At 39.2% G+C, this 19,465-nt stretch overlaps 1 pseudogene; it reads right to left on the bottom strand.

The window, feature by feature from the left end:
* Window positions 1–18,517: 18,517 nt before the first annotated feature.
* On the bottom strand, window positions 18,518–19,002 carry LOC106003893 (annotated as a pseudogene).
* Window positions 19,003–19,465: the final 463 nt, after the last annotated feature.

Below are 19,465 nucleotides of genomic sequence, written 5' to 3' on the forward strand. Positions count from 1 at the left end.
CCCAGATCCTCACAGCCCACTTATTAACAAACTTTTCTCCTGGATGGTTTCAAGAGTCCTCAAGCATATAAAATGTCCAAGAGTCAACTCATAATTTTTCATTTCACATGTGGTGTTCCCCTAATTCCCTATCTTAGCCAATAAATTTATCTTCAATATAGCTCTTAAATCCACCCACTTTGCCCTGTTTCCAATGCAAGCACTAAGTCATAGTTGTATCTTGCTGATTATCCAAGAAATTTCAAATTGGTCTCTTCCTGATTCACTTTTGTCACCCTCAGTTCATTTTTACGCTAAACTGAAGTGACATTTAATCATCTCAGTCTTTGTTAAAACCCTTCAATATTTCAAAGACCTGTTTGTATAAGTCACAGCCTTTCACATGGCTCCACTCCACCATTTGTCTCTTTCCAGCCGGGGCAGCCTCATCTTGCTCTGTGTCTCCGTTCTTTCCACTTGAGCTCTTTCCCACCTCAAGGTTTCTACATGCTTTCTCCTTTGTGTAGAATTCTTCCCTAGTCCTCGTGTATTTAACTCTCCCTTATCTTTGCACACTCAGCTCACAGGAGACTCTCACAGAGGTGCCTCCCTGACCCACCATGTACGATCCCCCATTCACAGGCCTTCGTAATTCCAGTTTCATTCCCTACATAGATTTTTTCACAGTTTGAAATTTTATGCTTATGTGATTGATTAATAACATCCTTCATATTTGACTGTATACTCCACCTAAGAGTAAAGGCTGGTAACTGTTTTATGTTGGCTCCTGGGACCTAACAGAGTCTCTGATGCATTATAGGCACTTGACAAATGTTTGTTGACTATAAAAATATACAGGGGGATATTGGTCCTCTTCACATGAATGAATATCTTGAAATCATGCCTCAAACTGAACTCATCTCTCCTCCCTTAACCTGTGCCTTTCCTCTCCTTACTCTGGAATTTCCCATTAAGGTGAATGACCTAGTTATCTACCCAGTCACTCCACTAGAAATCTAGGAATAATCCTTGATTGTTCCATTTCCCACCACACTTAGTCACTAAAGGCCTATAGATTCTATCTCAATTTCACTTAGATGTGCACCCTTCTCTTGAAACTTACCTGTCTTGGTAAAGAAATTCTCTTGCTTGAAATACTGCAACAGCTTCTAATTTGTGTTTCTGACACCAATACTGTCTCCTAATTTCCCTTTCCCTTTCACTGTTGGAGTCATTGTTCTAAAATATCAGAGGCATATTGTTTTCTTCCCCAAAAGTTTCAATGTTCTCCTATTTGGATTGAAAGATAAAATGTAAAGTCTTTGTATTCCTTTCATGCTGATTGTTGCTAAAAGGTTAATCCCCTCTTCCTCTTTGTTTCCTCTCCTCTGTCTCTTTGTTCTGACATATGGAATGCCCTTCCCATAGTACTCCTGTGTTGCCAGGCTTGCTTGTGCCCACATTTTTGTTCATGTTCTTCATTCTTCCTTAGATGCTCTCCTGGTCCACCTAGCAACTGTTTTCCTGTCCTTCCTGTTCAGCAGCCTGACGTCACCTCCTTCCCCTAGGAAGCCTTTCTTGCTCTCCTCCCTTTAGGTAAAATACACACTGCTTCTTTTAGGTCCCCAGAACACATTTTACACACTCGTTCTGAAGTAAGGACCTATTTTTGAGTTTGGATTCCCAGGAGAGGGGATCTGTTGCTTCACCTGGGTATCTGCAATGCTTAGCACAGTCATGCCTGACTGGCACTCAACAAATGATTTTTAAATATATGGATATGTTTTCAACAAATGAGATAATTGTCAGCCGCAGGAACCCACCCACTTAGGCTAATTTATGTAAACAGGATTTATGTTGAGGCTCCTGGGAAATCTCATGAAACCCAACTGAATGCAATACAGCGAGGCTTTGCAGAGTATTAGAAGGTTGTAAGGCAGTGGTTCCCTTTGTCATTCTGTGGAGCTTCATTCTCTCTTGTCTGCTCCTATCTGCATAAGATCTTCTCCATTCTTATCTAAGCTTTCTCTGCGAGGTTCTTGGCCTCTGAAGCTCCATAGTTTTGGCTGACACCCAGCTTTGAATCATGCATCTGTCCTTGGCACATGCTGTGGTGCCAATGTCTGACTCTCAACAGTCCCTGGGTCTCACTTCAAATTATCTAGGAAATTTACTGGTTCTTGGCCAGTCAGTGGAACAGCTAGTTTTGAATTGGTTCAATTCTCTGTTGTTGAGGGGAAAAAGTCACTTGGTCTGAGGCTGTTAGTTAGACTGGAGTATCTGAAAAGGGATGTGAGAAGGGCAGGTAAATTGATCGACTGTTAAAGAAGGGACAAAGTCATAGGTTTGTTATTTGCTTATCAGGACCACTGCAGCTGAGAGTGATGTGAATAGTCAGTTCTCCAAGACTTCTGCGCCCCAGGGAGTCTGATGTCCACCATGGCCCTGTACCAACTCAGCTTCTTCGTCTCATCTCCAGCCTTAGTGTGTTTCAACCCAGCAAAGCAGTTGCGCACATAGGATATCAAATAGAAATGAACTGGAAATTTAGCAACGGTATGGCTCAACTTTCAGGTGTTTCCAACAGGTTTACTTTTACAAAAGCAGTTCTGGGCAAATAGTGTGCTTTGTCCTGAACTGACATCTCTGGAAGGTGTAGCTCTAAGTACGTGCGTTAGAGATTGGGCTTTAGACTCTGGCTGGGTCTTCTATCCTTCAACTCTTCCCAGGGAATTGCTTTCATGGATTTGCAAGTATCCAGAAATGGTGTGGATTAGAAAGACCATTATTGTGAAGTCAATAATATATATTTCACTTTTATCTATAAACTTTGCATGCTCCATTTTTTTTCTTCTCTGATTACCCATTTATAGAGCTGAGTTTTCTATACTCATCTTGGGCTTATGATGCAAACAAATCCAAGATACCTCATTTTTTGCCTCCAACCAGTAAACTAGTGTATCTTTCAACTCAGGGTGCGCTGAGTCACTGGGCCATCAGATAAGAAAAAAATGATTTGTGTTTGAGGTTCAGATGTGGTGAGATTGATGTTATCAAGATTGATATTGCTATTTTGACATCTGGATGTAGGGCTTTAAGGAATTGTTAAGGAGTGGCACTTTTTGTATTATTTGAGCATCTAGAGGCAGGAGAATTAGGCTTAAAAGAAAACTTTTTGGGGAAAATTATTAAACCTCCAGGCTCCCTCCCCCCTCCCTCCCTCCATCTCTCTCTCCCTCTTTCTTTCTTTTCCTTCCTTCCCTCTCTCTTTTTCTTTCTTTTATGTATTATGGACTCTAAGGAATATAATGTAGAGGGAGTAAGGTTTGTCAGAGTCTTGGACATGATAGTTGGAATAAATAATCAGTTGGAGAAGGTCAAGTTTGCTCTCTTCCTCTGTCCCTGGTAATAAATATTGTGCAAGCTCTGCTAATTCCCACTACCCAAGAGGACCAGTGAACAAACTAAAGAAGTTTGAAATTTGGTAGTCTCCAAACTGTAGGCCAAACTAAGCCCTTGTGGGTGATCTAACTGTATTCACAAAGTTCTATGGCCAAATAGGTAGACTAAATTCTGCCTAAAAGGAGGTTAAGCAGGTTTTATTTACAACTTAAAATAAATTCTGCAATATTGGTCACAATTTTTAATATGTTAACATATATAAAATTCAGAGGTACATACAGTATGTAGCACTTTTCCCTCTTTCTCTTTTAGTAAAACATCTTATGATGCTGTCATTGCATGAAACACTGATATAACCATGCAGGAGTTAAATGCAACAAACACTATTCAGCCCTGCTCATGTACATAGGACTGTATTAAGTGTTACAGGTGATGAGATAGCATTTGTGTACAGTCAGGACTCCTTCAGTTGCGTAAGTTTAAGACCCAGTTTTAGCTAGCTCAAATGAAATGTAGAATTTGTTGACTCATGGGACTTAGAAGACCAAGGAGTGGGCTAGTTTTAGGTGTGGCACAAGCAAGGTGTTCATTGTTGAATGAAATTGTTGAATTTCTCTATTTCTAGTCTCTTCTTGGTATCATTATGAGACAGGTCTGTTCATGTGCCAAATGTCTTAGATTGGGTTCCCAGGAAACAGACTCTAGAATGGAGAGTTGCATGAAGATTTACTGGGGAGAGCTCTTGGGCTTTACACCTGTGAGGAACTAAGAAGGCATGACTGCAGCAAAAGCAGCTGAGCCCTGAAGTGGTAGCAGCTGAAACCTCAACTAATTCTGCAGGAAGCTCTGGAGCCCTTCATGTCCCCACACAGAAGCAAAGAGTCCATGCCTTTGTGTAACTCCATCAGAGGTCACAGTATCCCTCTATAGTAGTGGCCAGAGCCAGTCTCCGGGAGGGAGCATAACTTGATGATGTATTTCCTTGTGGCAAAAAAGCAAGTCCCAGTGAGAAATTCAGTTCTTAGCTACTAGCCACCAATACTTCTGGCAGCTGGGGAAATGAGTGTATCAGCCCTGGGAAGGGTAGCTGGACAGAGCACCACATGTCCACTAGTCAACCAACAGGCTCCCACCAGCTCAAGCCCAAAGCTTCTTATTCAGAATTTCAGAAGGAGAGAGAATTTCTTTTTAGGCGATGTTAATAAAGAGGGAATTCCACTGTCTGGCTCGAGTGCTTACTGCCCCTGTGATGGAGGAGGTGGAGGTCATGTGATTGACAAGATCCACCATACACGGGAGGGGCATTCCCCAAAAGGAACATGTGCTGCATAGACAAAAAAGAAAGGGAACTAGTGTCAGTGATAGCCTTCAGAATCATCCTGAGCCAGAGAACAAGAAAGCACATCCATAAGTCATGATCACTAGATTGAAGATTTTATGGTCTGGGACCACTTAGCCTTATTTTGTAAGTTAAGATAGAGAAGGAAAACTTGTTCCTAATTTACATATGCACTCACTACTAAATCTATATTCTATGTTTTAATTTTGGAGATAACTCTACATATAGAATAGTGTGGGCTGGTCCATTTTGATTAAAAATGTTTTTAGAAAAGACGAGTGAAAAAATGTATATAGAAGTACTTGCCTGTGAATATTATTTTCTAACTTCAGTCATTGTTTAAAGATTTATAATGGTCCATTAATAATGATGTACTTGCTCATATTTGTTGAATGTTCATTCTTGCCAGGTACTCAAAGAAGAAGTCATCCAAGCACTCTTTATGACAACCCTGACATAAGTACCATCACCATCCCCATTTGACAGATAGAGAACTAAGGTTAAATGTGATATTTTTTCCTGTGTCTTATAGGTAATACATGGGATTTGACTTTAAAACCTGGTGCTCTGCTATGTTACCTTATTATTAATGCTCACATTTTTTGACTACGTCTGTTTGAAACAAATTCTTTCCTTAGTTGAAAATTCATTGCTTCTTATATGGTGAATCAAAGAATTTGAGATGGAAGGTATACTGAAATTATATCTTTTAATTTATTTCATGAGCTATCTCCATCTTGTAAAGCAATCATGTCTTTAATGTTTTAACATTAAAATTGATTTTCAAATGATATTATAACAGACTAAAAAATTAGTCCTTGATACTACCATCCCTTCAACTATTTTTCTTTTTGTGTTTCCTCATAAGTCTCATCCCTAGAAGGTTTTATTTTTACCTATCTGTATCCATGACAGAACTATTAGGTTGAACCATGTGGAATTTTCAATATTTTACAGTTTTCCTATGAAAATGGTAATTGATATGGTTCGACCTAATTTGTTTTCAGCTTTGATGCAGCACTTGTGTTAACCTTTCCATGAGGCTATGTAGGCTTCTTGTCATCTGAACATCCAATGTTCCATGAAGTGTAAGTTCACTTAACTATTCTTTTCTATTATCCTGAGTTTTTTACTATAGTAAACAAATATCATCCTACACAAATATTCCTCTTTCTCGGTCATTTCCTTTGGATAAATTCCTAGTGATGGAAATAACTGGATTAAAGGAAATTAATATTTTATGGCTTTTGATACACACACACATATATATTTAAATTATGTTTTAGACAGAATCTTTTTAAATTGCAATCAACAGTGTAGAAATGTACCAACTTCATCAGAACCTCGTTAGCCTTGGGTATTGTTTTTATTTCTGATAATATAATAGGTGTAAAATGGCACTTAATGAATATTTTAATTTGTTTGTCTTTGATCACAGCAAGGTGGAGCATTTTCACATGTTTGTTTACTAATTTCAATTCCTCCTGCATAGATGATCAGATAAAATTCTTTGCTTATTCATCTATTGGGGATCATATTTGTATATCATCCTTGTGCATCTTCTATAATCTAAATGGTAACCCTTTATTTTCTTTTAAAGACCTTTTAGTCCTTTTTCTCTTAAGTTTCATTATATTATTTTAGAAGTTACAAAATAATCTTTAATAGCAAAATCTGAATTTTTCCTGTCAATTAAACCTTAGAAAGTTTTAATTCCTGCATATATTTCAGTATATTTCATTTCATTCTTTGCCATATTTTATACCATTTTTAAATACTTACTTTTTTAGTGATGCAGAATTTATTTTGATTTATAATATAAGTTGAGGATATAAACTAATTTTGTTTTAAATTTCTTAATCAGATATATCCAAACATTTTTTTTCTTTCTTTCTTTCTTTCTTTTTTTTTTTTTTTTTTAAAGATTTTATTTATTTATTTGACAGACAAAGATCACAAGTAGGCTGAGAGGCAGGCAGAGAGAGAGAGAGGAGGAAACAGGCTCCCCAAGGAGCAGAGAGCCCAATGCGGGGCTTGATCCCACGACTCTGGGACCTTGACCTGAACCGAAGGCAGAGGCTTTTTAACCCACTGAGCCACCGAGGCACCCCCAAACTATTTCTTAAGTATGTTTTTCTTTCTCTGTTGTATAGTTTAAGAGTGTAAAAACATTTAATGTAATAGTATCTATTTCTGGAGCCTTTATTCGGTTTCACTTTTTTTTTTTTTTTTTAATGGTGCCAGATGTATTTTAATACCTCACAGGATGGTTCCCTCCACTCATTTTCAATTTTTAAAATTTGACAACATTTAAAATATCTCCCCCACTCCATTTTTGGTCCCATCTTTTTCTTATTAGGCCAATTAAATGATATTTTACAGTTTCATAATATGGTTAGATTTAAAAATAGTATATCGGTTTTCTTTGGCTGCTGTAAAATACCACCACAAACTTAATGTTTAAAGCCATGCAGATTAATTACCTTATAGTTCTGCAGGTCAGAAGTCTGATGCTGGTCTCACCTGATTAAAATCAGAGTGTCGGGCGCCTGGGTGGCTCTGTGGGTTAAAGCCTCTGCCTTTGGTTCAGGTCATGATCCCAGGGTCCTGGGATCGAGCCCCACATCGGGCTCTCTGCTCAGTGGGGAGCCTGCTTTCTCCTCTCTCTCTGCCTGCCTCTCTGCCTACTTGTGATCTCTGTCTGTCAAATAAATAAATAAATAAAACCTTAAAAAAAAGATCAGAGTGTCAGTCAGGCTGTGGTTCCTTTGTGGAGACTCTTATGAGACCATTCATTTCCTTGCCCTTTCCAGCTTCTAGGGGTTGCCTGTTTACCTTGTATGGTGGGCCCCTCCTCCACCTTCAAAGGCAATAATGATGCGTCTCCCCAACAGTTTTTCCTTCTGAGCAGAGCCAGAAGATATTCTCTAATTTTCCAATTCTCCAATCAGGATCTGGATAATCTAGGATTATCTCTCCCCATTGCAGGGTCTTCATATTTGGTCACATCTACAAAGTGTCTTTTACCATGTAAGGTGACATACTGATAGGTACTGAGATGAAGATGTAGACATGTTTGGGGGGCATTAAATTTGACCACAAGAATAACAGCAGAATTTTTTTAGGGGGGGGGAGGATTCTGTTAAATAATGTTAAGTGATTTTGGCAGAATTGGCATTTTTGCAGAATTTCACTTTCCCATCCATCAGTAAGTGATCACCTGGTGTCATTTTGAGGATTACTTTAGTAGTTTTAAAGACTCTTTCTCCTTAATTGCACTCCTTAAACTTCTAGTTCGTGGGGTGCTATTGTGAGTAGGACCTCTGTTCACCCATATTCTTCCCTAGTACATTTTTTCTAACAAGTTATTGCTTGATGTCCTTAATTCGTTGAGAAAATTTATTCCCTAATGTAATCTTAATTTGGCATCCACTCTACAAGGAGAAGCATATGTTGGCAATACATGGTGCAGTGTGAATGCAGCTTCCAGGGAAATCAGCCCAGCTATGCCATATTGAGAAATCTCCATTTTCACTACTTATTTGAAAAGATGCAAAAATGCTGAGCATTGAGATGACCTTCAAAGCTTAAGAAAGGTTGCTGAAAACTACGTTTGACCTAGTTTGCTCAGTGTCCTGAGCAGAAGGACACCCAGCAGTCCATGAGCTACCCTGGCAAAGGGAAGTGACATATGGGCCTGGGGTGGAGAGGCAGGGCTTTGCTCAGGGACCCTGCACAGCCCGTCTCCCCAAATGATTGATTAATTTCTACTTCAGCAGGTTGCCATTTGTGACCCCTTCTTTCTGAGTTTGATACTCGTATTTAAGAGATTCATGATGCAGAAGGATCTTTGAATTGGGAAGCAGGAGGCCTGGTTCCAGCTTCAGTGGAGAGGTAAACTGAGCCAATGATGCTGAGGGGATGATGTGATTCCTTAGGGGATCTGTTCTCTTATTCTATGAGGAGTTGGACTAGATCTGCTGGAGATTTGAAAGAAGGTGAATTCCATTTGAAGAAGGGACAAAGTTCCAATCATTTCCGTTCCCACTCCCTCTCCCCACTTACTGATCTGTGGTAACACTTAGGAAGCAGAAGTTCTTTTTGACCTTTCACTCTAGAAACATGTCTGACCTTGTGAGCTTATTCTTATCTCAGTCTATGAGCTCTTGAGCACTCTTAATAAGAGTTCTTGAAGTAGTGATCATGGGCCCTGACATCCCTTCTAAATGATAGGCTTTACAGTTTTCAAAACACATTGGTCTTCTGACACTAGATTTTCCCCACTGTGTTCTGTAGGAAACCTTTGCTGTATAGACCAGAGGAAAAACCTCACAGGCTTGTCTCTAGGACCCAGATAAAGTCCAGTGATTTGGCTTGTTCAGGAAATCCTCCTTTATAGATTATCCCCTCCCATTCTATTTACTCATTGACATGTCTTGATATTTTGTTTCTTCACCAACCTCTGTTCCCTTCTCTGCAGATCAGGTACTCTGACGTCTCAAGAGCAGGAAGTGGCCAACCAGATCTAGAGGATGGTTTGGAGAAACAATGATCTCAGCCCCAAACTGATCAGATTATAGTACTTTTCACTGAAATTCTGCTTGTGGCCCATCTTCTCCTTAATATCAATGTTATCTGTATAAAGCCTGGTGGGTGAGGTCCAGTTCCGCATGGAGGGCCAGCAAAGCACAGGCATCAGTAGACCTTCTTCAAATACATATTTTCCTTCCTCCTGCACACCTAAAATTGTTTTTGTCTCTTGTTGTAGGAAGCATCCAGACTGCTGCTGGAGGTGAAAGCTGACTGCTCTGATCAAGGTTATAAGCTGCTGTTGTCAGAGGCATCCTGATCATCCTTAACCCTTTCCTGGACTGAACGAGGGAGTGGACCATGAACCTTAAAGTCCTGGTCACCATGTATAGAATGGGTAGCATGACAGAACTTGCCGTTATGGCAATGACGACACCCCTTATTGAGAGCCTATATAAACCAGACTCTGTGGGTTCATCATGAAGTGTACAGAATCCTGTTTGGAATTCAGACATAGAAACAACTAATTCTAGAATGATAACAATAGAGCACATATCTTGCTGTTGACTTGTGGGGTTGAGAAATTAATTTCTGGAAGGCCAGTTAGTGTCATGATTATGAGAGGTCCCAACGTTTAGGAAACGACAACTTATGTGGTATTTTCTTTTGAAGGTTTAGTGGAGAGTGGGGGAGAATGTTTTCTTTCTCTCTCTTTTAAAACATTATATAACTATATGATTTTTTAATTTATATTTAAAGATTTGGGACCAGGCAGATTTAGTTTGGGATTTCAGCTTTCTTACTTACTAGCTTTGTGGTCTTGGAGAATCTTCGTAATCTCTCTGAACCTCATTTTCTCTGTGAAGATTCATTGAGCTATGCACATGGTAATCTTATCTACTTGTCCAGCACTTAAACACCAGCTCTCACTATTGCTATTGTTATTATAGTTACTGTTTGAAAATCAGAACCATGTGACAAGGGGAACTGATATTTTGCACCTCAATCTGACAATCCTGTTGGGTGGTTATCCAGTTGCGGGAACTGTTATAGAAAGTCATCCTAGTGTTCTGAAAAGTCAAATAACCAAAAACTGGCATGGTCATAGAGAAACCCCAAACTTCAGAAGGAGGGCTTAGAGCCTCAGACCATATGCTGTCAGGGTTCCCTGGCCTGTGGCCTGGAGTACAATCAAGTCTGGAGGGCAGGGATGCCCTCTGAACTGCATTTCAGAGGTAGGACTCCCCAGAGTCTGTGGAGAAGAAAAGGGAAATATTGGTGCCATTAGACATCACTGGCTTTTGAAGAGGGACTACCTCGTAGCCTGCAGGAGTGTGATGAGATCTCAATCTGAGGACCAGAGGGTCAGAGAGAGTGGACCAGGCCGGGCTGAGCCGAGCATTCAGCCCCCAGGCCAGATTGGGATTCAGAGGTACCAGATGCAGCAGATGGTTGTGTCAGCAGGCTGCCTGCCTTCCTCACAAGCTGTTAACATGGGTGGATCGGGGTTTAGGCTTCCTTACATAGCTGCATTAAACTGAATGTAGGAATATGGCTATTAGCAAAGGACCCCCTTAAAAGCATTTTTCAAAGGAGGATGGTAGTGGTACAAATGAGGATTGAAAGATCTGTGTGTGAAAACAGCTTACCTAAGTAGAAGTTGGAGGAAAGATTGCTTCTGAGCACCGGAATTAGGAACAGGTATCTTTCATTATAAATTCACCTAAGCATTTGTTTCAATTCCCTGGAGTTTCGCAGATGGCTTTATCTTTTCTTGGGAATTGGCTTGCTTATTTGTCCTCCATTTTGGAGAAACCCTCCGAAGTTAGAAGGACATGCCCACTTCTGTTCTGGAGTTCGTATCCCCCCTGTCCTGAGCCTTGCTTGAGGCCAGGCACACAGCTTATACTTTGTTCCTGGAAATGTTAAGATTCTTCAGGCAGACAGAGTCCTAAGGCGATTACTGTCTTAGCTCAGGTTGCTGTAACAAAATTCCAAAGACTGGGTGGTTTGAACGACAATTTTTTTACTCTTGTAGCTCTGACGACTGGGAAGTCTGAGAGTAAGGTGCTGGCATGGTTGGGTTCTCGTGAGAATTCTCTTCTTGGCTTATAGATAGCTGCCTCTTACTGTATCCACATGTGGATAAGAGAGATCAAATTATGATCTCTTTCTTTTCTTATGACACTTCCCATCATGAGAACTCTTGACCTCATGACTTCTTCTCAATCTAAGCACTTCCCCAAAGCCCCAGCTCCCCAAAGTACCATCCTACTGGAGGTTAGGATTTCAGTGTGAGTTTTGGGGGGACATATTTACATTGTCCATAACAGTACCTAAGCCTCCAACAGATGACTACTGTGTTCACAGCCTGACATTGATGAGCTGGGTTCTGTCAACAGAATGCATGTTCTGTCACCCACTGCCTAACACTTAATCGAGCATATTATTTAACTTCTCTGAGCCTCAATTTCCCCGTACTTGCTGGGATGAAATCTCTTATACTAAAGGGTTAGTGAGAGGACTTGCTGGGACAAATTCTGTAAAGCACTTAACTTATAGTAGGTGGTCACTAAATGTTAATTGCTCTTACGACCATGTCCCAACAACAATGTCATTATCCAACCATATTTTTATCCCTTTGTAGACTAAGAAACTGTCAGAGAAGATAATTGAGTTTTGAAGATAGAGAACATTTGAATGACCTCTAGGTTGTTGAATAAAATTTTCTGCTCATGCTTATTTGCAAGGCTATTTTCCATGCTGCATGGCTCTCCTTCAGACAGGCTCCTTGAAGGGGAAATTTACAAGGGCAGATGGAGATAATAACACCTGTGGAGCTGGGCTGATGAAAGGCAAAGAAGATGGAAGGGGCGAGGTCGAATGATGAGACACTCCCAAGAGAGAGCTTCCTGTATTTTGTGCTTTTCAGAGGTGAATCTGCATAGCCATGACAGCTCCCGGCCACTTACATTAAATGGGCAAAGAAAGGTCTCACTGTCTGGACCAAAGTACCCTAGGAAGGAGTGTTGTGCGGGCATAGGTGTATCGTGTGTACATGCATGTGCGTGATGAGCATAAAGCTTCTGTTAGTTGCACATGCTGTCTAGGCTGTGATATAAATCAGAGAGGAGCAGAGCATATTTGCCATTCTATTACTTCTCATCCTTTTCTGATGCCAACTGGCATTATTATGATCTGAGAGGACATGGGTTCCTTTCCTCCATCTAGCAGGAAAACTCCAGGGCAAGCTTTGAGTGGAATAGCGATGACTAAGCAGCCACTATTCACTGACAAGGTACTGCTTGTCAGGTGCTGTACTAGATACCGTATGCTCCTTATTGTCAACCCTGACAGCACTCCTCCATCTTATGATGTCTCTCTTCGCCTGGAGACTTATGAAGCTGAAGTCCAGAGAGGATGTGTGACTTATTCAAGCTCACAAAGCTTGGAAGTGTTAGAGTTATGTTTTAAACATTTATGGTCTGAATCTAAAATCTGTGGTTTATCCCCCATCACTCCTTCCACTACCAAAAACAAGCAAGCAAACAAGCAAACAAACAACCAGCGGACTACAGAATCCTGTCTGTCTCTGACCTGAATCCATATGGGCACGAGAGTGTGTTGTAGTAGTGGGATGACGATTTTGAGAAGGGCTGTGGTGTACCCACCAAGCTGAGCACTGCCTGGAGTGCCTGGGGCTACAGGTGACCTGGAGGGTCTACGGAGTCAAGGGGTTACTATTGCCAGACAGAATAGCAGCAGGCTGCTTTATTATATAATCAGTGTTGCTTGCGTATGTGTGGTGGTGGGGTGGTCTGTGTGTACCTTCTGATGATTTGGAAAGTTTGTGATCTGCTTGAATTTCTTCTGGTGTTTCATTGATAATTTTGCTTTTCTCTTCATTTAGACCTGGCTGGATTTGCTGCAATCACTTCTGCTTCCATCTCTCCTCTTTCTCTCAAATCCTTTCCCTCTCTTACACCAGTTTTTGTTGGTTCTCTTTTTTTATGAAATTTCTAGGGTTCCCATTCATACTGCTCAATATATTTTTCTTACTCTTAGTTGCTTTACCAGGTGAAAATTGTGTATTTTGACCCCAACCTAGAAAAGATGACAACGTCAACAACCGTACATCACCTTCCACCTTTGTCTTTTCCCATGTCTTCCCAATTTTTGTTAGTAATATTACTTCTACATTATTGTATAATATATACATTCTATTTTCTAAAGATAGTTCCCATAGTTCTTATACTTTAGTGAAATGGATCAATGTCCATTGTCAGCCCTTTTATAGTGATTTCTCTTGTCCTTTCTTGGCTGGTTGAAACCTGACTTTGAGTAGTCACTCCAAGAGGCTCATGGGAACTCGTTCCTTGAGTTCTTAAGTTTAAAAAATATCTGCCTATTGCCTCCATCCTTAAATAATAGGAAGGCTGGGTAGAATGTTCTTGGGTCCCATTTTCTCTGAGACCTGATTAGCATTTTTCTATGGTCTTCCTTTATTTTGTGTTGCTGGGTAGTCTGAAGTATCAGAATTTTTCTTTACTTCAAGGTGACTGGAACTTTGGCCTAGTTGTTCAAGTTACTTCTTATTTTTCAAGTAGTAGTTATACCTTGGCATAATGTAGTCTTGGTATGAGCCATTCTGTAACAGTTTTCTCCATGGATAAAGCAGGTCCTTTCAACCTAAAAGTTCATTTTCATTTGTTGATGAAAAATTTTCTAAAAGTAGATCTTCAATTTTTTTGGTTTCTAGTCACTTGGTTCTCTCCATCATAGTAAATATTACAATTATGCCATGTGTTGGATTGCCATTATGTCTTTTATATCATTTTTTTTCTTGAATCCTTTAAAATTTTGTTTGTTTTAGTCATTCTGCCATCTTGTCCTGCTTGTTGCTTTCTGTGTGGCACTAATGTCTTTTTTTCTTTGTGCCCCTTTCAATATAGACTTCATATTTGTAATGATTTACTATAGGTGATGATTTTCCATGTGTTTCCTGAGTTCTGTCACTGCATGCTTTGTTTCCTCTTATTTTCTATTGTATAGCTTGGCAGAAACTTTGTAACTCTGCTTTGAGCTACCTTTCTTAAAAGATTGTAAAATTCTTTTAAAATGAAATTGTTTTATCCCCCCAAATAAAAAATTAATAAAATGAAATTGTTTTTAGTTATAGTAAAATATGTATAACACAAAATTTAACATTTTAATCATTTATACTAGTAGCATACATAATACTACACAATTGTAGTATTAACAATACTACAGTTCAGTAATATTCAATACACTCACATTGTTGTGTAACCAATCTCTAGAACTCTTTTTATCTCGCAAAATTGAACCTCTATATCCATTTGAACAACTCCCCAGACTCTGGCAACTACTGTTCTACATTCTGTCTCTGAATTTTATTACTTTTGGTACCTCATTGAAGTGGAATCATACAGTATTTGTCATTTTGTGACTAGCTTATTTCACAAGACATAATGTTCTCAAGGTTCATGCATGTTGTAGCCTGTTTCAGAATTTCTTTCCTTTTAGAGGATGAACTTTCCATTGTGCATATAGAGCACATTTGTTTGATATTCATCCACTGATGGACACTTGAGCTGCTTCCTCCTATTGGCTGTTGTAAATAATATTGCTATGAACATGGGTGTGCTGTGCAAATATGTCTTTGAGATCCTGCTTTCATTTCTTTTGGGTATTTACCCAGAAATTGAATCACTGGATGATATGGTAATTCTATTTTTAATTTTTTGAGGAACTGCCATATTGTTTTCCACAGCTACTGCACCAATTAATGTTCCTACTAACAAAGTTCCAATTTCTCCACACCTTTGTCAACACTTTATTTATTTATTTATTTATTTTAAAATTGCAGCTATCTTAACGGGTGCACAATGTTACCTCATTGTTATCTCATGGGTGCAAATTTTGTCTTTTGAGGGAGGGAGGCAAGATGGCGGAGGAGTAGGGGACCTCATTTATACTGGTCCCCTGAATTTAACTGGATATCTATCAAACCATCTTGAACATCTGTGAATTCAGCCTGAAATGTAAGAATTTATATCTGGATCTCAACAAGAAGAAAAACTCTGCCAGGTATGAGTGGTAGATTCCAACTGCTCTGGGTTTTCTTAGGGTACATCTTGCCTGGACTGTGGTTGATATTTTAGACTCTGTACATTTCCTCGACCATCCCTCAACTGAATGACCAGGGGAAGGAACTCCCAACAAAGAAAAGAACCATAGACAATGGCCTCTGCCACAGACCTAATAGATATGGGATATAAGCAAGATGTTGGAGATTGACTTTAGGGTTGCAATTATGAAGTCAATAGTTAGGTTTGGAAAGACGAGTAGTTGCAATATAGACTTTCTAAGGGCAGAAATGAGAGCTAATCATGCAGAACTTAAAATTGGTATGAATGAGATGCAGTCTAAACTGGATACTCTAACAGCTAGGGTAAATGAGAAAGAAGAATGAAATAGTGATCTACAAGATAAGCTGATAGAAATGAAGGAAGTCAAGGAGGATAGGGATAAAAACCTAGAACCCCATGAGATCAGACTTAGAGAGATCAATGACACCATGAAACATCCCAAAGTCAGAATTATTGGGATCCCTGAAGGGGTGGAGAGAGAGAGGACTGGAAGGTAAATTTGAACAAATCATAGCTGAGAAGTTCCCTAATCTGAGGAAGGAAACAAGCATTCATGTCCAAGAGGCAGAGAGGACCCCTCCCAAGACCAATAAAAATAGACCAATGGCCCAGTATATAATGTTAGAGCTAATGTTAGAGCCAAAGTGGCTATCCTGACAGTAGTTAGGGGGAAGAGATTTCTTACCTATGGAGGGAGGAACATTAGAAAAATGTCAGACCTGTCCATAGAGACCTGGCAAGCCAGAAAGGACTGGGAAGACATAATCAGTGTACTAAATGAGAAGAACATGCAACCAAGAATATTTTATCTAGAAGGCTGTCATTCAGAATGGATATAGAGAAAAAAAGCTTCCAGGATAGGCAGAAACTGAAAGAATATGAGACCACCAAGCCAGCCCTGCAAGAAATAATAAAGAGGGATTCTATAAAAGAAGAAAGACCCCAAGAGTAACATAGACCAGAAATTTACAGAGACAATCAATAGAAATAGGGGCTTTACAAGCAATTTGATGGCACTGAATTCATATCTTTCAGTAGTTACTCTCAACATGAATGGCCTAAATGCTCCCATGAAATAACACAGGATTGCAGATTGGATACAAAGACAGGATGCATCCATATGCAATCTACAATACAGACATTTGGAACCTAAAAACGCCTCCAGATTGAAAGTGAGCGGATGGAGAACCATTTATCATGTCAACAGACTTCAAAAGAAAGCTGGGGTAGCAGTTATCATATCAAACAAATTAGATTTTAAACCAAAGATTGTAGTAAGAGATGTAGAAGGACACTATATCATACTTAAAGGGTCTATCCAACATGAAACTCCAACAATTGTAAATATTTATACCCCCAACATGGGAGCAGCCAACTCTATAAGCCAGATGTTAACCAAAATTAAGAATCATATTGCAATAATACACTAATAGTAGGAAATCTTAACACTCCAGTCTCAGCAATGGAGAGATCATCTGAGCAGAAGATCAACAAAGAAACAAAAGCTTTGAATGACACATTGAACCAGATAGACTTCATAGATATATACAGAACATTCCACCTTAAAACAACAGAATAATTCTGTGTGCATTCTTCTCGAATGAACACAGAACCTTCTCCAGAGTAGACCACTTACTAGGTCACAAATCAGGTCTCAACTGATACCAAAGACTGAGATTATTCTCTCCATGTTATCAAACTGCAGTGCCTTGATGTTGGAACTTGATCACAAGAAAAAAATCGGAAGAAATTCAAACACATGGAAGTTAAAGAGCATCTTACTAAAGAATGATTGGGTCAGCCAGGAAATTAAGGAAGAACTTAAACAATTCATGGAAACTAATGAGAATGAAAACACATCAATCAAAAACCAATAGGATCCACCAAAGGCAGTACTTTCAGCAACATGGCAAGATACAAAATCAAAACCACAATGAGATACCACCTTACACCAGTTAGAATGGCAAAAATTAACAGGACAGGAAACAGCAAATGTTGGCAAGGATGTGGAGAAAGGGGAACCATCTTACACTGTTGGTGGGAATGCCAGCTGGTACGGCCACTTGGGAAAATAGAATGGAGGTTCCTCAAGACATTCAAAATAGAGCTACCCTATGACCCAGCAATTACACTATGAAGTATTTACCCCAAAGATAACAGATGCAGTGAAAAGAAGGGGCACATGCACTCCAGTGTTCATAGCAGCAATGTCCACAATAACCAAACTGTGGAAGGAGTCCAGAGGTCCTTCAACAGATGAATGGATAAAAAGATGTGGTTCATATAAACAATGGAATATTACTCAGCCATCAGAAAGAATGAATACCTACCATTTGCATCAACTTGGATGGAACTAAAAGGGATTATACTAAGTGAAATAAGTCAAGCAGAGAAAGACAACTATCATGTGGTTTCAATTATATGTGTAATATGAGAGATAATGCAGAGAACCATTGGGGAATTGATGGAAACCTGAAGGGAGAGAAATCAGAGAGGGAGACAAGCCATGAGACACTATGGACTCCAGGAAACAAACTGAGGGTTTCAGAGGGGAGGAGGGACAGAGAGATGGGTGCGCCTGGTGATGGGTATTAAGGGCAGTTGTGATGAACACTGGGTGTTGTACACAGCTAATGAATCATTGAACACTACATCAAAAACAAATGGTGTACTATATAGTGGTTAACTGAACATATTTAAAAAAATGAAAAAAAAATTATCTGCTGCTGAACTCTTGTGCGGGCTTCTCCAGCCTAAAAAAAGTTGATGTGGAGCCTGGCTGGCTTGATGGGAAAAGCATGCAACTCGATCTTGGGGTTGTGAGTTCAAGCTCCACCTTGGGTGTAGAGATTAATTAAAAATAAAATCTTAGGGAAAAAATGTCTTTTGAGTTACTTTCCCCTTATGACTAGTGATATTGATCTTTCATGTATTTATTGCCCATTTGTGTATTTTCTTTGGAGAAAGGTCTATTCAAGTCTTTTGCTCATTTTTTAATTAGTTTTTTGTTTTGTTGTTTGTTGTTGAATTATAGGAATTCTCACTCTCTTTTTAAGTAGTCCTGAAGTTATTTTCTTATTCATTTATTTAATACCTATTATGCCATGAATTCATAGATGAGCTCTAATAGCTCAGGCTCTTTTCCATTGGTTCTTACCAAATGTTCATCTCTGGGTGGGGCAGACTGGCATTTCAGTTGAACCCAACTACCTTTCTCACTTTGGCTTCCTTCTTTTTTGGATCATTTTCCTTCACACACTTCAGGAAGCTATCTTGGCTCTTAGAGTGCTTAATATGCTTAACACATACATTATTTCTCTTGGCAAGAATCTTGCCCTTAACTTATCTGTTTACAACAATGCCAACAGCATGCTGAGTGACACTGTAGACTCTTCCAGTTTTGCTATGATGACATTTGTGGGACATTCTTTTTTGAATGGTGCCTATTCCCATGATGTTTGCAATATCACTTTTATTGTAGATACACATGTATGTGGCCAAAGCAACAACTGCATGTTTTCTAAAAGGCCTAGGGAATATAGAGTGGGTACATTTCCTCTTTCCCTTTGTGTTGGTCATTTCAGCGAATTACTCTAAGATGGCATGTTCCATCAAAAGACTGTAGGCATTTTTTATATATTCTGGATATCAACACATTGTCAGATATATGATTTGCAAATGTTTTCTCTCATTCCATGGGTTGTCTTTTGAGTTATTTTCCTTGATACACAGAAGTTTTAAATTTTGATGTAGTCCAACTATCTACTTTTCCTTTGTTGCCTATGCTATTTGGTGTCTTAGTCAAGAAATCCTTACCAAATTCAATATCATGAAGATTTCCTACCTTGTTTTCTTCTACTTTAAGGTTGCCTTTTCCCCCTAGTATTTAAATGCTTAGTGGTATTAGTCATTTTTTTTCCTCTGTTCTTTGTTCTTTGTTAATAATTTTCATATTTTTTATCCTGGTCCATGTTTCACTTCCTATTTTTTAAAATTTATGTCTTCTTTTTATTTTTACATGGTCCTTTAATATAAATCAATGTTT

The sequence above is a fragment of the Mustela putorius genome, unplaced genomic scaffold, assembly GCF_011764305.1.
Source record: "Mustela putorius furo isolate JIRA1106 unplaced genomic scaffold, ASM1176430v1.1 tig00003834_pilon_pilon_pilon, whole genome shotgun sequence".
NCBI classification, from domain to species: Eukaryota; Metazoa; Chordata; class Mammalia; order Carnivora; family Mustelidae; genus Mustela; species Mustela putorius.